Source organism: Lithobates pipiens, unplaced genomic scaffold (genome assembly GCF_037356315.1).
Source record: "Lithobates pipiens isolate NorthernLeopardFrog02 unplaced genomic scaffold, aLitPip1_a1.2 Scaffold_10, whole genome shotgun sequence".
NCBI lineage: Eukaryota > Metazoa > Chordata > Amphibia > Anura > Ranidae > Lithobates > Lithobates pipiens.
Genome location: NW_027507686.1, coordinates 193541612 through 193553993, shown reverse-complemented (window position 1 = coordinate 193553993; position 12382 = coordinate 193541612). Strand labels below are relative to the sequence as shown.

At 42.2% G+C, this 12382-nt stretch overlaps 1 non-coding gene across 1 annotated transcript; it reads right to left on the bottom strand.

Annotated features, from left to right (window-relative positions):
* Positions 1–11793: 11793 nt before the first annotated feature.
* On the bottom strand, positions 11794–11866 carry TRNAA-AGC (transfer RNA alanine (anticodon AGC)). The gene has a single exon. It is a non-coding gene; the product is annotated as a tRNA-Ala (tRNA).
* Positions 11867–12382: the final 516 nt, after the last annotated feature.

Sequence of the window (12382 nt, the reverse complement as noted above, 5' to 3'; positions counted from 1 at the left end):
CACATTATGTAGACTGGACTATGGCTTCCCAGCAGGGTTGCTGGCTTCAGTTGTCTAAGCTGAGAGTGTCTATTACACTCTTTCACACTGCCCAAAGCCAGCACTAACAATTCCCCTCCCCCCCCCAAACACACAGAGATGGGAGAGAAGAGAGGGCTCGACCTGCACCTCTTCCCCCCACCCCTACCCCTCTGTGTCTTCCCACACTCCAATCCCTGGTGCTGTGCCTCAGAAAAGGAAAGTTGGGTCCGGAAATTTAAATCCACCAGGCTCAGATACATCTGGATTAGAGATGCTGACTGCCAAGGGGTGAGTGAGCTCACCATCCATCCCTGTCTGTGACTGAAGTCTCCTCTCTTCTCTCACCTGCCTCTGAGTGAGTACACTAAGGTAAATCAGGGTTTTCAGAGCACCCCTTTACATCAGAGTTCCCCTTTACACCAGAGGCCAGTGTTTCCCCTTACATCAGGGTTCCCAGAGGATGTGAGAATTATGTTAGAGTCCCCAGAGTTCTCCCTTACTTTAGAGTCTGCAGAGCCTCCCTTACTTTGAAAGGGAGCTCTGCAAGTTCAGATGTAAAAGGGGAACTCTGTGGACTCTGATGTAAAGGGGAACTCTGTGGACTCTGATGTAAAATGTGATCTCTGTGGACTCCGAAGTAAAGAGGGACTCTTGTTATTAACTTCATATGATTAGAAATGTTATTTAATAGCAAAATATATGTATAGTTTACACTATATATAAAAAAAATGATGCGCTGCTAAAGTGTTCGGGTTTGACTTGAAGAAAAGGTGGCAACCCTACGGACAGTTGGAATAGACGTATTACCGCCTTTAGTTCAGCTTTAAGCGGTTTGCCTAGAAATCAAATTATTAATATTATTATTATACAGTATTTATAAAGCACATGTTAGCACAGAGATTATTACAAAATAAAGGAAGGCACTAAAGTTACCGTACAAGCCAAGACAGTAAGATTATGAGGACCTTGCTCATAAAAGCTTACAATCTAGAATGCAAGTTTTAAAGCTGAAAAAAGCTTTGATTACACAAACATTCATGATATAGGGCAACCAACCTGAGAAAACTATTAATTGTACCTGTTAAGCATTTTTTAGGGTCAGTCCACTTTTGCCTAGTGCTTAAAAGAGGCAATCCTAATTTTATATATAATGTATAAATATTTATTGAGCCTCGTTAAAAAAAAATATTAATGGCAGAAAAAGAGGAAAAGTATAAATGACATTTTCCGAGCCAAAAACTGGTGCACTGATAGCGGAACATGAACCTCACACTTGTAATATCATAGTTTGCCATGACAACAGTCTACAAACTTTGAAAGGTAACCAAGCAACAGCAAGCCAATAACAATGATCTAATAGGATGAGTTAGCAACCAGATAAACAAACCCTTATTGTAAACAGCATATTACACATTTGCTATAATCCCACCACAGGAAATTGCATCTATCAAAACATAAAATATTTTATTTCATGTCCTTTTAGTTGGCATGATTTGTTATTTATGTCATAATCAGATTCAAAAGGAAGTTTGGTATTTGATTGTGGTTGCTAGCAATCAGTAAACTTTCGGATGGGAAAATAGAGAAGTGTTCCTTTTCAGTACAAAGAAACAAACAAAAACAAGGCTGCTTATACAATACAATGTAAAACACAAGTATCACGCATGTAGGACTGTTTTATTTCAAAGCAGAACTCAACTGTTTTCTGAGCACCACAAGCTGATAACATTAATCTATTCATTTTTAATATTCGTGTTGTGTATTTACTAAGATTGGAGAGTGCAAAATCTGGTGCAGCTCTGCATAGAAATCAGCTTTCATTTTTTTTTTTTTTTGCCAAAGCTTAATTGAGCAAGCTTTTTGGGAAAAATGTTCAAGAATTAAAAAAAAAAAGCAGTAAAGTTAGCCCAATTTTTTTGTATAATGTGAAAGACGATGTTACGCTGAGTAAATAGTTACCTAACATGTCTCATGGAATGGCGCCAAGATGAAAAATCTCCATAGGCGTGTCTTTAAATTTTTTATAGGTTACATGTTTAGAGTTACAGAGGAGATCTTGGGCTAGAATTGTTGCTTTTACTCTAACGCACGCGGCGATAGCATGCATGTGTGATTTGAAAGCCGATTACACATGTGGGCATGACTTATGTATGCGTTCGCTTCTGTGCGGGGACAGGGGCGCTTTCAATTTTTTTATTTTTTATTATTCTTTATTTTACTTTTTTTTTTTTTTTTTTTTTTTACACTTTCTCTTTAAAAACAAATTTTGTGATCACTTTTATTCCTATTACAGGGAATGTAAACATCCCTCGTAATAGGAATAGTGTTTGACAGGTCCTCTTTATGTAGAGATGTCGGGTCAAAAAGACCCCACATTTCTCCTTCAGGCTGGAAAGGCTGAGATCAAAAAATAAATAAACTCTTTCGGCCTTTCCAGCCGCATCTTTGGCTTTGTTTACTTCTGCCGGCCCAGATGTGACATCATAACGTCACGCCCAGGCCTCCGAAGGTCATAGAGCTGACTGGGGACCATGCGGTCCCCAGAAATCTTTATGTTAAACTTCTGGCGGTGACTGGTTCTTTCTCCGGGTCGTAGATCGCAGGGGCGAGCCGGGAGAAGCACCGGAGGGTGGTGGGAGGGATTTCCCCTCCCACCGCCTGTAAGAATGATCATACGGCTGAACTGCCGCTATGATTGTTCTTACAGTGCACAGAATCACTTACTGAAAAAGATGATACCTGGATGATGCCTGTAGCTGCAGGCATTATTCAGATATCCCCACTATTCAGATATGTTGTTGAGGATTCACTTTGAAAAATACCCCTTGGCATTTCTAGCCATGGCCACCTTGGCCACCAACAAATAATTTAAAGTGAAAAATAAAATAAAAAAGTGGGTAAAAAATGAACTGTCCCTGATTTCAAGGGACTGTCCCTGATTTGGAACAATGTCCCTCTGTCCCTCTTCCCCAGCATTTGTCCCTCATTTTGGTCTGATCTATATAGCTGTATATAAAATGCACATTTTTTTATTTCTAAAAGTGTTTCCCAGTGCTAAAACTTTCATCCAATTTCTAAATTGCTGCATTTGTACATTTTAAAAGCCAATATAAAGGAATAGCAGTGGTAAAAAAAAGTCCTTGTGGATTTGATTAACCTTTTTTTTTGTTAATCCTCCTTGAAGGGGGTGTGGCGGGGGGTGTGTCCTATGCCTACATACTTTTGTTAGTAGGTGTCCCTCATGCCCATCTCAAAATGTTGGGAGGTATAGGTTTTGTATATACTGAAAACAGACAGAGAGCTTAAAATAGAAGATTATGAAAGTGGTTGTAAACCCTTACAGATCACTTTGACCTACAGGTAAGCCTAGATCAAGGCTCACCTGTAGGTCCAAGAAATATCTCCTAAACCTACACGGTTTAGGAGATATTTGCAAAAAGACAGGCACCGCTGTCATCAAACAAATGTTGGATGACAGGCTTTAAAAGTTTCCATGGACAAATGTCTGTTGTCAGATTTTCCGAGCGTGGGTACATAAGTCCGTCGGACAAAAGTGAAAAGTACAAACACACATGAGAGATGGGACATAGTAGGAAAGGCACATCGTGCCTAGGAAAAATTAGACCAGCTTTGGTCTCCAAAGGTTTTTCTTTTTATGTTTTTTTCTGTTTAAGTCTTGTGGTATGTTTAAGTGCTGTCGGTGTTAATTGCAATATAACAGAGATCTTGCTGCTTATAGGGTACTCCCGGGTATGCCCCCAATTACATCCTTGTTTTTCCTTGCCCTCCTTGCTTAATAAAAAAACCATGGATACAGCGAATACATGCTATATACTCTACCTATGCTAGGGGTGTTTTGATTCTTATCCATAAAAACTTCCCATGTACAATTGAAGAAATCCATACTGATCCCCTGGGGAAATTTGCAATAGTAGTGTTCACCCTATGGTCCCAAAGATACGTTGTAATTAACCTATACATCTCCCCTCCTTTTTCACAAGCTATATTGTATGATGTATTAGAAAAAAATCGCACCTTTCTGCCCAGGGAAGGTTTTGCTGATAGGTGATTTTAATGCCACCTTGTCGCCGGACCTAGATAGGCCTACAACGTCTAAAAAACAGTGTACAGACCTCTCTGCCTGGGCTCAGTCGATGGGTCTGGTGGAGGTTTGGAGGTGGGGACACCCCGACACAAGGGCTTATTCCTGTTTTTCAGCATCTTACAAAACGGCATCACGGATAGATTTCGCTTTCTCCAACCCCGCACTGTTAGCGGACGTATTGGAGTCATCCTATCTTTCCAGTGGGCTGTCGGATCATAGCCCTCTGGTGGTGGTGTTTTGCTCTCCGGCTTCCCGGAGTGCTGCGCTTTGGAGGTTGGGCACGCATTGGGTCTCTCACCCTGATCTCTCCGACAAATTACCAACCCTGCTGGCTGAGTATTGGGAAAAGAATGTAGGGTCCTCCTCTCCTGATTATGTCTGAGATGCCTTTAAAGCCTTCACCAGGGGACAGTACATTTCCTGTATTGCGGACATTAAAAAGAAACAATTGAACACGACTCAAATACTGCAACAAAAAATAGCTGAACACACTGACACATACGATGCAGACCCCACCCCCGCCCATTTTGATCTGCTGATGGCAGCTCAAAGGGAACTACAGTTACATCTGAAGTCACACGACTTGAAATGTACAAGGGGAAGCAGAGGGCTTTTGAGCAGGGGGACAGGAATGGTTGCCTGCTGGCCATGTTGGCTCAGCACGACCAGCCTCTTACTCTTGTGTCTACCCTGCGGACCCCAGGAGGTGGAACAGTGTCCTCCCCCTCAGACATTCTACGGACATTTAACACATTCTATGAGACCCTATACTCCTCTAGCCTGCTCTCTGACTTCCAACCAGAAACGCTTGACAGTCTACTAGACCCGTTGGCGCTTGGGTGACTGTCTGACCCTGAAAGGGAGACCCTGGTTCAACCGTTTATGGCTTTGGAGGTCGTTAAGGCCATCCGTCCTTCCCTCCCAGGACAGCCCGTGACCTGACGGGCTCCCGATTGACTTTTATAAGGCTCACGAGGACCTCCTAGCTTCACAACTAGCACAACTGTATACCACATGCCAGGCAGCTGGAGGCTTACCTGCATCCATGTGCCATGCCTATTTGACATTGATCTATAAGGCCCCCAAAGACCATACTTCTTGTGCATCATACCGGCCCATAGCATTGCTCAATTCTGACTTTAAAATCGTGACCAAACTTCTGGCTCTTAGGCTCTATTCCATGCTGCCCTGACCAGACTGGTTTTATGCCCCGTAGATCAATAGATGTAAACCTCAGACGACTTTATACTAACTTACATGCTCAACACTTAAACATGGGAACACGAGCAGGGGCCTCTCTGGATGTGGAAAAGGCCTTTGATACGGTCGAGTGGCCCTTCCTGTGGGAAACATTATGCAGGATGGGTTTCCCTCTGCTTTTTATCAATTGGCTCCATGTAATTTACAGAAGCCCTAGCCCTACCTCGGTGCACTTGGGGGGGGTCTGTCTACACCCTTCAGGCTCTTCAGGGGGACCAGGCAGGGCTGCCCTCTTTCTCCAACTTTATTTGCCCTTGCTATCGAACCAGTGACCTCACCATATGTCAAGGGCCTTCGTATTGGGCTGCTGGAGGAGAGGGTGGCCCTATATGTAGAAGACATGCTGCTTTTTCTTAATGATGCCAGCCCATCATTACAGGGGGGCGCTGACAATCATGGACACTTTCGCTGAGGTCACTGGTCTTAGGGTAAACTGGTCCAAGTCCCTCCTGTTCCCGATTGATCAATCGGCAAAATCTACATCCTTCCCCAACAATCCCCTCACATGGGTAGACTCCTTTAGATACCTAGATACATTTCTATTTCGGCATCAGATTTTGTAACATTAAATCTTACCCCCGTACTCCTAGAGGCCCAAACAAATTTTAAATCATTGAGTAACCTACCATTGTCAGTATGGGGATGAGTAAACCTTCTTAAAATTAAGATTGTTCCCAAGCTCACTTACCTTTTCCGCCATTCCCCACAATGGATACCCAAATTGTTTTTTTTTAAACGGAATCAGGCTTTCTCCCCTTTCATATGGGGCCCCCTACCACCCAGATACCATTCGACAACCTTAATGAGACCACGAACACAGGGGGGTATGGCATTCCCAGACTGCTACAAGTACTACCTTTCTGCACAGTTGGTGACAGCGGCCTGGTGGCTACAACCGGAAAAAACAAACTCATCCACCGTGCTGGAAGCTACGGTTGTTGGTTCCTTAGAAGCTCTCCAGTATCTTCTCTATCGGGGGCCTTGGGCCCCCTACCCACTGACCTCCTCCATGCTTACTACTCTGCGAGCATGGCGGGCAGGACTAGCCATTGAAAAATGTAAACAAAGTGAAATTTCCCCAAATGCCCCGATTTGGTTGAACCCTAGTCTACCTCATATATATAAGATCCCTGACCTATACATATGGACAAGATATGGTATCAAACTCATGTCCCATATAGTGTCACAAAACTCCCTACTTCCCTTCTCTCACCTGTCCTCCCAATATAATTTGCCAAATCACTACCTATTCCAGTATATCCAATTATCTCATGCATTTGCTGTGCAATTCCCACACTCCTCGTGTATCATGGCACAGTTGGAACTGGAGAAGACACTTAGATCTAACTGTGCTGACAAACCCACCTCACATTTATATTCACACCTAATTTACGTGTCGCTACCGACCCTTGACAAACTTTGGACTAGCTGGCAGACTGATATTCCCACACTAGACAATGACGACTGGGATGATGTGTAGGACCTCCCAATGCCTTAGTCTCCATTCATGACCTATTAGTACAATATAAAATCGCCCATAGGGCTTACTATACCCCGCACCGACTTCACAAGATGAACCCCTCCTATTCTCCGGAGTGTTGGCAATGCGGTGCCTTACCTGGAGACTTCCTGCACATTTTTTGGCGATGCCCAATGGTCCAGAAGTACTGGGTAATGGTCCTAAGAGCTAATCAGCAAGGTCACCTTGATCACGGTGCCTTTGGCTATGGAAGTCTGCATACTGGGACTCATAGAAACCATAGTGCCATCAGCTTCCAAGCACACGATGATTAGCCTGCTGCTTTTCTACGCACGTAAGAATATTGCTATGCGATGAACAAAGTCGGAGCCCCCTTCCATAGTGCAATGGAAGTGCCTGGTGAACAGTCTCCCATTATACAAAGAAACACACTCGCACAGGGGCTGCCCACTGAAATATGACAAAGTCTGGCGCACTTGGTTAGATGAGCCCGAAACGGCATGAACAGTTGTGGGTAACTGGGACAAATGCCGGAGTTTCGCCCCCTTCTCCACCACTGAGGGCCCCGAACATATCCAATTTTAGTTGGTCTCCGCAGGGGATTACAGGCCATCTCGCATCAGCTTGAACTGGGGCAATACGAGGTATACCCTAATAATGCAATATATTGTATTGTAACATCTGTTTGCTTTGCAGAAGTCTATTACTCTCTTACAATGTTCCTTGTCCACTTTAAGCACTTAACCCCCGTGGCGGTATTCCCGAGTCTGGCTCGGGGTGGAAGTTCTATACCAAAAACGGTAACCCCGAGCCAGACTCGGGACCGCATTGCTGTATGCAGGAGGAGGTTTACTTACCTTCTCTCCTGGATACAGCGATGTCCCCGCGCTGTACGAGTGGCTCGTCCTCCGCTCGATACATCACAGAGCCGATCTCCGTTCCCTGCAAGCATTGCGACGCACGGGGACGGAGATCGGCACCAAATTCAAAAAGTGAAACACTCACTATACATACAGTATAATGTAATCTTACAGATTACATTGCTGTATGTAATCATTTCACATCCCCTTTGTCCCTAGTGTCCCAGTGTCCTGCATGCAGTTTTATAATATAAAAACTGTTCTTTATGCCTGGAAACTGGAGATTGTCCATAGCAACCAAAACTGTCACTTTACATCAAAAATTATTTTAGACCAGCTAGAAAACAGCGATAATAAATTGGAATCACTCGCAGAATTGAGGGATAGCGATTTGTGGGGAGATCCGTCATCAAATATTGAAAATTAATGACAGTGACAATTCTGCAACTGAGCAAATTTCTGTGTTTTTGATTTGATTACATTATTGAATAATTTTTATAATTGTTATATTATTATTTGGTAAAATTATTTATAGTTATTTATTATATTATAATTTATGATTTCATTTTTCAAACTTTATCATACCCGGGATGTCTGCTAGACTCTCGTTTGGATAGATTTAAGTGAGTTATTCCTAAGAATTACAGGCCTACAATATAAAACGCCAAATTTTCATGCAAAATAATTGTACCGCTTTCAGCACCTAAAATCTGAAATAATCATACCGCCAGGGAGGTTAAGCTGTGTATGTTCTATGTGATGTTAAAACTTAAATAAAAACAATTATATATAAAAAAAATACAAACACGCATGCTCGGAAGCAAGAACAAGCCAGAAACGGTCCGTCTTGTAAACTAGCGTTTGTAATGGGGAATTAACATTCGTGATGTGGCAAATTATTAAATCTCAAAATGCAGCGCACAATTCTCTTTTTCTTTCTTACTGCTTCAGCCCCGGAAGATTTAACCCCCTTCCTGACCAGAGCCTTTTTGCGATTCGGCACTGTGTCGCTTTAACTGACAATTGCACACTCATGCGACGTGGCTCCCAAACAAAATTGATGTCCTTTTTTCCCCACAAATAGAGTTTTCTGGTATTTGATCACCCCTGCATTTTTTATTTTTTGCGCTATAAAAAAAGAGCAACAATTTTGAAAAAAAAAACACATTATTTTTTTACATTTTTCTATAATAAATATCCCCCAAAAATATATATAAAAAAAGTTTTTTTTCCTCAGTTTAGGCTGATACATATTCTTCTACATATTTTTGGTAAAAGAAAATCGCAATTAGCGTTTATTGATTAGTTTGCGCAAAAGTTATAGCGTTTACAAAATAGGGGATAGTTTTATGGCATTTTTATTAATATATATATATATTTTTTTACTACTGGTACTAATGGCGGCCATCTGTAATTTTTATCCTGACTGCGACATTATGGCAGACACATCGGACATTTTTGGGACCATTGTCATTTATACAGCAATCAGTGCTATACAAATGCACTGATTCCTGTGTAAATGACACTTGCAGTGAAGGGATTAACCACTAGGGGCAGTGTAATGGTTAAGTGTGTTCTGGGGAGTGTTTCTAACTGTGGGGGCGTGGCTATGTGTGACACGTCACTGATCTCTGCTCCTGATCACAGGCAGCAGAGATCACTGATATTGTCACTAGACAGAACGGGGAAATGTTTGTTTACATTAGCACCTCCCCGTTCTTCCTCTCCATGAGGCTATCGTGGGTATCCCCACGGCTATCGACTCCGCAGGACCCGCAACCCGACTCACGGAGGACCCGGCCATCGCACACACGTGATGGCACGGTGGCAAATTTAAAGGGACGTACAGGTACGCCCATTTGCCCAGCCATGCCATTCTGCCAACGTACATCAGCGTGCGCCGGTTGGGAACCGGTTAATGGGATAATAATGAAGCTGCTTTGCTGGTGACACTGATGGAGTTCTGCCAAACGTATTTTAAAAGGCTTTTTTTTCTAGTGATATCAAGAATATTATTATGCTTGTTATTTTATTTTTTTGGTGCAAGTTACCACAGCACCATTATCCCGTAGTTTTTAAGATCAAACATACAACTATGTTGGTGTCCCTTGTTAGTTTTGCATTGTGTTTTTTTAAATGTAACTGCCTACTCCCAAACTGTCATTTGAAGTAAAACACATAGCCAAGTATTATTCTACACAATTTTTTTATTGTGCATTAAAAAAAAAAATTAGACATGCTATCTGCTAATAGAACTTAACCAAAAAGTGCATTCTATGCATCCAAAAATATAGAAAATATACCAAATCAAATCATTATTCAACCAAAAAATAAAATAAAAGCTTCATGCATGTGTCTTGCTACTTAATATAGGGGGTAAACAATGCCAAGAGTTGGTGAGGGGGTCCGTCACCTGGAGATAATTCAGAAAATCATCTGGGTTATTCTCCTGGAGCTCCCGCAGCAAAGGCATATGACATAATTGGTCACAATTAATAAAGCAACCAATTTTGGGTCCAAGAACTCCTCCTCCTCCTGTTCCTGGACTGGACTTGGGTCAAAGCAATAACTCCAAGGTCAATAATAAATAACACGTTATCTCCCCCGATACCATAACATGTCTGGTTGACGAATAGCCGTTCAGAAACAAAATGAAAAGCGCAAATCAACACTCACCAAACTTCTACTAACACAAAATTAGCAGAAAGAGCACAAAGGGTGACACCTGACAAATGGATTTCCTTTTTTTCAGCTCGTAGTACGTCTATTACATCACTACATTCATGTTTGTTGGCCGACAATTGTGTACCTTTTGTATGCAAGACGAAATCCAGGCGCACGCCTTCGGACAAAAGTCTGAGGTTTTGTCTGCAGAAAATAAGATTGTGTGTACGAGGCTTTAGTATCAGATTTGTCCGCCAAAAAAAATAGCTGATTGCCACCATAACTAGTAAAAACAATAAAAAAAAAAAAAAAAATTCCATATAAAATCCCATAGTTTGTAGACGCTAGAACTTTTTCGCAAACCAATTAATATACACTTATTGGGATTTTTTTGTTTACCACAAACATGTAGCAGAATACATATTGGCCTAAACTGATGACAAAATTCGATTTTTTACATTTTTTTATTGGATATGTTTTATAGCAGAAAGTAAAACATATTAGGGCTGTTACTGATTAAAATTTTCGTGTTCGATTAATCGTGGACGGAATGTCCGGCCGTGTGTACAGGGCATAAGATTACATTTTTGTGTTCAAACACAAACTACTCACATAAATATGATAAATACACAGCATGTAAAGCCAACAATCGTGTTAGTTCCGTAGGGCAGCAGCGGGTGATGTCATGCGTCGCTCCTCCCCGCTACGTGTTATGTTCTATCAGAACTTCACCACCACTGGGGGAGGAGTCCAGTGACATCGATGTCCGTGACGTCACTGGATCTCCGACGGAACTCCCAGAAGACCCGGAAGCCAGCGGAGAGGTGAGTACCGATTAAAAGAATTTGGATCGATCAAAAAAAATTTATTGATTAATCAAGGAATTAATCTTTAATTTCCACAGCCCTACAGTGTCGCACGACAACGCAATTGTCAGCTAAAATAATGCAGCGCTGTATCGCAAAAAAAATGGCCTGATCACAAAGGGGGGGAGGGGTAATAACCTTCTGGAGCTGTGGGGGTACTTTTTCCTGTAAATTCGTGTTTAGGACATGGCTGCGCAAATATTAAGTGACAGTAAAAAAAAAAAATTGAAGCAGCCACCATTTTATTCTCCAGGGCCTCTGCTTTCAGAAACTATAAAATGTTGGGGGGGGGGGGGTCTAAGTTATCTTCTAGCAAAATATGCTGTATGTGAGAAAGGTCAAAACCAGCCTGGACAGCAAGGGGTTAATCTAAAAAAGTTTGTGTAATATATCTACAGAATAGGAAATGGCTAAAATAAAATAACTGTATTTATGAAGTTTTTTTTTTTTTTTTTACAATTATCACATTATGAAGCCTCATTTAGACAAAAACATAAAAAAACACAAATCCTAATAAAATAAATATAAAAAAAGACTTGGAGAATGCGGGCATCGATCCCGCTACCTCTCGCATGCTAAGCGAGCGCTCTACCATCTGAGCTAATTCCCCGCACTGTAGTTCTCGGAGTGGACCAATCAGACCACGGTATTCCTCATACATTCGATTCACCAGATTATCATCGTCAACCTTCCTTTTCTAGAGAGGAATGGAATACGCGTGTATAATAATAGAATACAGACGTCATTTTGCTCCATAGTGACCATAAAGCTTTATTACTGCCCGGCCTCACGATGAATAAAGCGTTGTCTCACAGCGACCATTCAAGCGGTGATGAAGCGACCCTCACCATCCCCCTTCACTTCTGCCCCGAAACAAGGCAGCCACAGTCCCGCCCTCCCGTCATTTCATTCGCCTACATCCACATCCGGCCGCTAAGCGCCCATTGGACAAGCGCCCCGAGTCTCCCTCGCCCATTGGCTCCTCCAAATGTCAATCCGTGTGACGCACATTTGTTGCTAAGGCCTAGGAGGCTGTAGCTGCGCCAGCCCCAGCCCTTCATTGGAAGAGTTGAAGTTGCACTCCGTGGAAGTTCAACCAATCCTGAGGCGGTGCTTTTTAGTAACG